General features: G+C 35.4%; 1 protein-coding gene across 12 annotated transcripts in view; it reads right to left on the bottom strand.

Moving 5' to 3' along the window:
- DLC1 (DLC1 Rho GTPase activating protein) overlaps positions 1–4,771 on the bottom strand; it is a 467,463-nt gene extending 462,692 nt beyond the window's left edge. For 7 of the 12 annotated variants that reach the window (XR_002339951.1, XR_002339954.1, XR_002339952.1 and 4 more), the window contains exon 1: positions 4,649–4,771. The gene's annotated coding sequence lies outside the window, so the exon portion shown is untranslated. The remainder of the gene's footprint in view (positions 1–4,648) is intronic. The other 5 variants (XM_021077718.1, XM_021077720.1, XM_021077714.1 and 2 more) reach the window with 3 other exon arrangements.

Raw genomic sequence — 6,196 nt, forward strand, 5'->3', positions numbered from 1 at the left:
AAATAAATTTTGCATTTTCTGTCAATTACTAGCACAACCCTCAAGCCGTCATCTTCACTTAAATCAGAAAGTAGCACAAACATAGTTAAAATGAAGGCAAAGTGGCAACATAAAAATATACCATAGCATTCTTGGACAATATTACTTTTATTCCTAATAGAAGTTTCTTTTCATTTTTATGCCTTTCAAAACTTTAGGCAGGTAGAGAGTTCTTTTTATTAAAGTAAACTTGTTTTAACATAAGATCATAAGACTGCCACAAATAGCATCCAAAATGAAGTTCATTCTCATTAATTTTACTTTCATGTTGTGTACATATACAGTTATAATCATCAACTCAAGGTCTTTATTTGTGTATATTTGCCTATTCACGGTGTAAAATCTTTTTACTCCAAATGGAGTATTCTCATTTTTACAGGTAATATCCATTTTATAAAATCCTCATGGATATTTTCCCAGTTTGTTACATTTCATTCTTCACTTGTTCAGTACTTTCTAATAAATAGATATTCATTTATCTTGAGTCTCATCCATTTTTAAAAACGGGTCTCCATTTTCATCCAGTCTCTCAAGATAAAGCCATGTGCACTCCTCCTGAATCACAGTCTTCTCCCCTTTAATGTTATTATAGGTATGGCAGCCTCAAGCAGCTGTTATACAACACACAACTTTGCACTAGGCCTGCCTGTTTTAGTTTCAATAATCAGGTTTCTGACTAGCTCTTGAGCTCAAATTCCCATATGCTGTCTTATGCCTTAATGCATAAGTTCCTGGCTGATAAAACTATCAGTTAAATATTCTATCCATTTGATCCCATGGATGATAGAACTTTCAAATAAATGCGGGTGTTTTAGCCTGGGAGCCACATTTGTCAGACTGCTAGAGATCGGACAAACATTACTTTTCAAGCTATGTGCCCTCTTTTTGATTTCTGTCATTGCTATAAGCAATTTAATTTGTAAGGAGGAGTCCCCGTTGTGGCACAGTGGAAATGAATCCAACCAGGAACCATGAGGTTGCAGGTTCGATCCCTGGCCTCACTCAGTGGTTAAGGATCTGGTATTGCCATGAGCTGTGGTGTAGACTGCAGATACGGCTTGGATTTGGCGTTGCCGTGGCTGTGGTGTAGGCAGGTAGCAACAGCTTTGATTAGACCCCTGGCCTGGGAACCTCCATAGGCCGCGAGTGCGGCCCTGAAAAGACAAAAAAAAAAAAAAAATTTGTAGGGAAGCACTTGTTAGAATTATCAGGCTAACAATATGAAGCTAGCATATGAGATGGGAACTGGGGTAACTTGGCTAAGTGTCCAGTGAAGAGTGAGAGTTAATAGGACAAAGAAACAAGAAAAAAGAGAAAAGGAAGTAGAGGAACAAATTGGGTGTGCATTTTCTAGGAAATCTAAGAGATTCAATTTTTACTATATATAATTTCAAGTTGTAGAAACTGCATTTATATACAAGAAACAAATGTACTTTGATGATTTTGCTAGCTAAGTAACCTAGAAGTAAAATTCATAATTTGTGTTATTTTCCCTTAAGTATTTTTTGGGGGCACACTTTTTTTCAGAATTAACTTTATGTTTTTACATTTCAGATTAAAGTAATAAGACATTGAGCAGCAGTGACTGCTGACATCACAAAAAGGAAAACAACCACAAATTAAGTGCCTCCTCATGGAAGGTCACCACTCTAACTGAAGTTCCTGGCCAAGAAACTGAATCCGAATCTGAGAAATTCTCTAGTCCCAAGTACCAATCGAGAAAAAAACATGGAAGGCAGAAAAATCCATGAAACTACACCATGGTACTACAATCAGCAAGGTCTAAATTGGGAAATTCTACAGGACAAAAATTCAGGGTTTTTTTCCAACAAGGCGCAAGGAAAAAACAACTCCGGAGAATCTGTAGATCAACCTTTCCTACCCCCAACCATCAATCAATTGCCATGTGTGAGGTTTATTTGGATCCTAACTTTTTTAAATATAAAGAAACAAAGACATTTGGGAGATTATAGAATATTCATACACTTACTATATATTTGGCGTTATTAAGGATTTTTTTTTTAAACCGTGATCATGGTACTGTACTGTTTTATTTATTTTCATTTTTATTTTTTTTGTCTCTTTAGGACTGCAGATGTGGCATAGGGAAGTTCCCAGGCTAGGGGTCGAATCCTAGCTGTAGCTGCTGGCCTACACCACAGCTACAGCAATGCCAGATCCAAGCCACATCTGTGACCTACACCACAAGCTGACAGCAATGCTGGATCCTTATCCCACTGAGCAAGGTCAGGGATCAAACTTGCATCCTCATGGATAATAGATTTGTTTCCGCTGAGTCACGATGGGAACTCCATGGTACTGTACTATTTTAAAGATGAGAGCTTATTTTTTAGGGAAGCATACATATGAAATGACATGCTGTCTAAAATTACTCTAACATAACATGGGAATTAGGATAAATTGAAGGGACTGTGTATGAAATAAGAATGGTCATATGTGTTCACTGTTAATGCTTGGTCCTAGGTACCTAGAAATTCATTAACCTGCTCTGTTTTTATAAATGTTTAAAATTCATCATAGTTTTTTTTAAGTTAGGCCAAAATAAAAGAATTTTCAGATTATTGAACAAATTAAACTAAACTAAAATTAAATAAACGTTTTCAAATTTCTATTATTTCCCGATTTTGGCTATAAATTTTCCAGTTCTGTGAAGGTTTTGGATTCTCTGCCTTATTTTAAAAGTTTGTGGAGTTCCCATTGTGGCTTGGTGGTAATGAATCGACTAGTATCCATGAGTTTGTGAGTTTGATCCCAGGCCCTGCTCAGTGGGTTAAGGATCCTACGTTACTGTGAGCTGGGTGTAGGTCACAGACGTGGCTCTGATTGGGTGTTTGCTGTGGCATAGACCAGCAGCTATAGCTCTGGTTCGACCCCCTAGCCTGGGAACTTCCATATGCTATGGGTGTTGCCCTAAAAAGCAATAAATAAATAAATAAATTTCTTTACATAAGAGCATCTGTGGCCAATTTATTTGTCATCAGATCATGTCCATATGTAATGATAATGTAACCAAATTTTAAAAGATAGATATTTTTGCTAGGTTGAAAACATATTTTAAGACATCAGAAATTAAGAGTTCTTAAGGCTTTTAGGTAGCAATACCTTAGACAAAACATCTGCTAATATAATATAAAGTGAACATGATAATTTCAAGATAATGAATAAATTACATTGCTCAAAGAATAAGCAGTTTTGTTTAGTAAAATTCAAATTTTTTTCTTGCTCTGTAAATTGTAATAACTAATATTAAGAGAATGCAGATTAATACTTAACTTGCAATAATTTATTTTTATCTGTTAGAGATGCTATCAGAAAAAAGAACTTAGTTTTTCTCTTCAGGATGCTGATTTTCACTGTCACCCATTTGTATGTAAAGTTTTTAACATCATTCATTTGTTTATAAGTCTTAACAATATTAAAAAAGTAATTAATATATACAATTCAGTGACCTAGTCAGAGTGTGATTGATGAGAATCAGTAATTATTTTCTTAAACAGAAGAGAAATTGTTTAATCAACAGAGAATTAATAAGACCATAATTAAGGTTTTATAAGATTAATCTGTAGTAATATTACCTTTCTTGTAAATTATAATAAATAATGTATTCAACATTAGACAAAAAAGATGCATAGTAAATTTTAGCTATTTATGCTAAAGGGTCCTATACTCTACATCCTATTGACAATTTAAATCTCCCCAGTCTAAATGTTCAGGACCTTTGCCCTGTTAGAAAATCAACTGAGTAAATGCAAGTGATTTTAAATTAAGGAGGCAGTGCAATTACTTTAGGAAAGAAAAAATTAACTTATCCATTAGCATTATAGGTTGCTGTAAGGGAAAATCAGGCTGTCTGTTCATTCAATTAACTCTCGACCTCAAGGTAACTGATCATTTCATTTGTAACATTGTTGATTAAGCAGCTCTGAATTTTTAAAAAAGCTATGCCTTGGCAATACGTTTCTCTGGGATTACTTGGATCTATTTGGTACATTGGTTAATTATCAGAAGAAGTAAATGATTTATTTAAAAAATTTTGATCAAATCCATGAAAAAGTTTATGATAAAATAACACTATAAATTTATTTTTCTAGTCAAAATAACTTTAAACATATATGAATACTATTTCAAAATACAATGATAATCTTATATCTATACTGAAATTATTCAATAGAGTAACAGAAACAAAAACAAAAATGAAAATGTGTATCACAAATAATAGCATCTGCTTTCAACACAATAAATATTTTCACTTTGAACTTTGTAGAGGAAATCATCTTTCCAAACAACTATACAACACAGCACTGCAGTTTTCACTTACTGTTAAGAATACATACTCCCATGAGAAAGCATTTCACATTTTTAGATGAATACAATTTCAGTCAATGCCAGAAAGTGACACTAAGCATCTTGAGGTTTTCCTAGGTATATTTAGTCTTAGGCATTTTTCTCTACTAATAGAACTTCATTTATGAGTAAACTATTTTGTTTCTGTTTTCGGAAACAATTTAACATGCAAACTGCTCACACAACAATGCACACAAATTGTTATATATGGTATTAAATATAAAGGGTGAAGTAAGGCTTTTACCTGGTAATCACCTGTGTCCCTCTGTCTGAAGCTGAGTAGAACAGATCCCCCGGCAGTGTCTTCTCTGATGATCAGAGTGAGGGCAGCCGCATTTGAAGGGGTGGGACTTGTCTTCAGCAATGAATTCCCAAGGGGCTGTTTCCAATCAGAGAATGCTACAGCAGACAATGAAACCATTCTCCATTTGTTGACCCTCGTTTTGTAAGTACAATCAGCTGTGGGTGTATTCAGGCATCAGTGGAGGAACTGACATAGATTTCACTGAGGTTTATGGTATGAAGAATATTTTGAAACAAGGATTACACGAAAATAAATTTGCTCTTTCCTTTCTTTGAAGTTTTTCCACTGTGTATTCATTTCTTCTCATGTTCTCCCATTGGGGTGCAAATCACAAAAAAGCTTAACCTCAAGCAGTATAATCTCTCACCCAATGAACCTGCCAAGTCCTCTGAAACACCACTTATGAATGTATACTGTGGTCTCTGCTGTGAAAATTTCTCTGAGGGAGGGGAATGGAGGGCTCCCTGCTTTGGGAGCCCCTTTATCCAACTAGGGACAGTGTTACCTGATAGAGATCCTATATATGATGGTTGTTTATGCCTAGTATTTTCACCATCATTGTGTGCAAACTCACACATCTCATTTCTGTGTTACAAATGTTACAAATCAGATAGCTTTGTTTGATTATCCCAGAGCTGCACTTGCTGAAAGTATTTTTCATATTGGTGTAGTTCTTCTAGTTTGTTTCAACACGTTCTACACCCAATTCTGTCACTTTCTTTTAAGTATATATGTAGACTCCAACAGCTCTCACCACTTTGACCTCTACTGCCCTGGCAGAGTTGACCACGAGCTCACCTTTCTAATGGGCATGCCTTTTTCTGCACCCTGGCCTCACAGTCTAGTCTCCATAATAGCAGCCTGGCTGGTGCTTTTAAAACCTGTCAGATCATGTCATTCTCCTAATCCTCCAATAAGGTCCTACTGTAATAATTGATCCTGAAATGTTCTAGTAATGTCCAATCTAATTTACAATAAAATAAAAATGGTTGGCGATGGCCTGTGATAGCTCAGTCCCTCACCGCAGCTCTGAACTTACATGCACTTTCTCTTGCATAGCCTGTCTTGCTCCTTGAACTCTAGGTGCCCAGATCTTCCTGCCATTCTTCAAAGGTGTCAAGGGCACTCCTGCCTCAGGAATTTGGATGTGCTAAATATTCTCCTGGAGGAGTCTATCCCAGATAGATTGCTCTGCTTTCAATTTTCAGTTCAAATGTCAGTTTAACTGTGGGATCCTCCTTGACTACCTTTAGATACAGTAAGTACACTTTCATCAAGCTCTCCTTATCTGGCTTTATTTTTTTCTTCATAGAGTTTAGTTATTTATATGCTTTGTTTACTAGTTAACTCATCCAACAGAATATAAACTCCCAGAGAAAGAGGACTTTGTTTTATTTACTGATGTATCTTAGCATCCTGAAAAGGCTTTTTGGAGTAGGTATTGAATAAATATTTTTTGATGAATTGATTATTAAGCTTTGCTTTTTC

This window comes from Sus scrofa, chromosome 17, assembly GCF_000003025.6.
Source record: "Sus scrofa isolate TJ Tabasco breed Duroc chromosome 17, Sscrofa11.1, whole genome shotgun sequence".
Taxonomy (NCBI): domain Eukaryota; kingdom Metazoa; phylum Chordata; class Mammalia; order Artiodactyla; family Suidae; genus Sus; species Sus scrofa.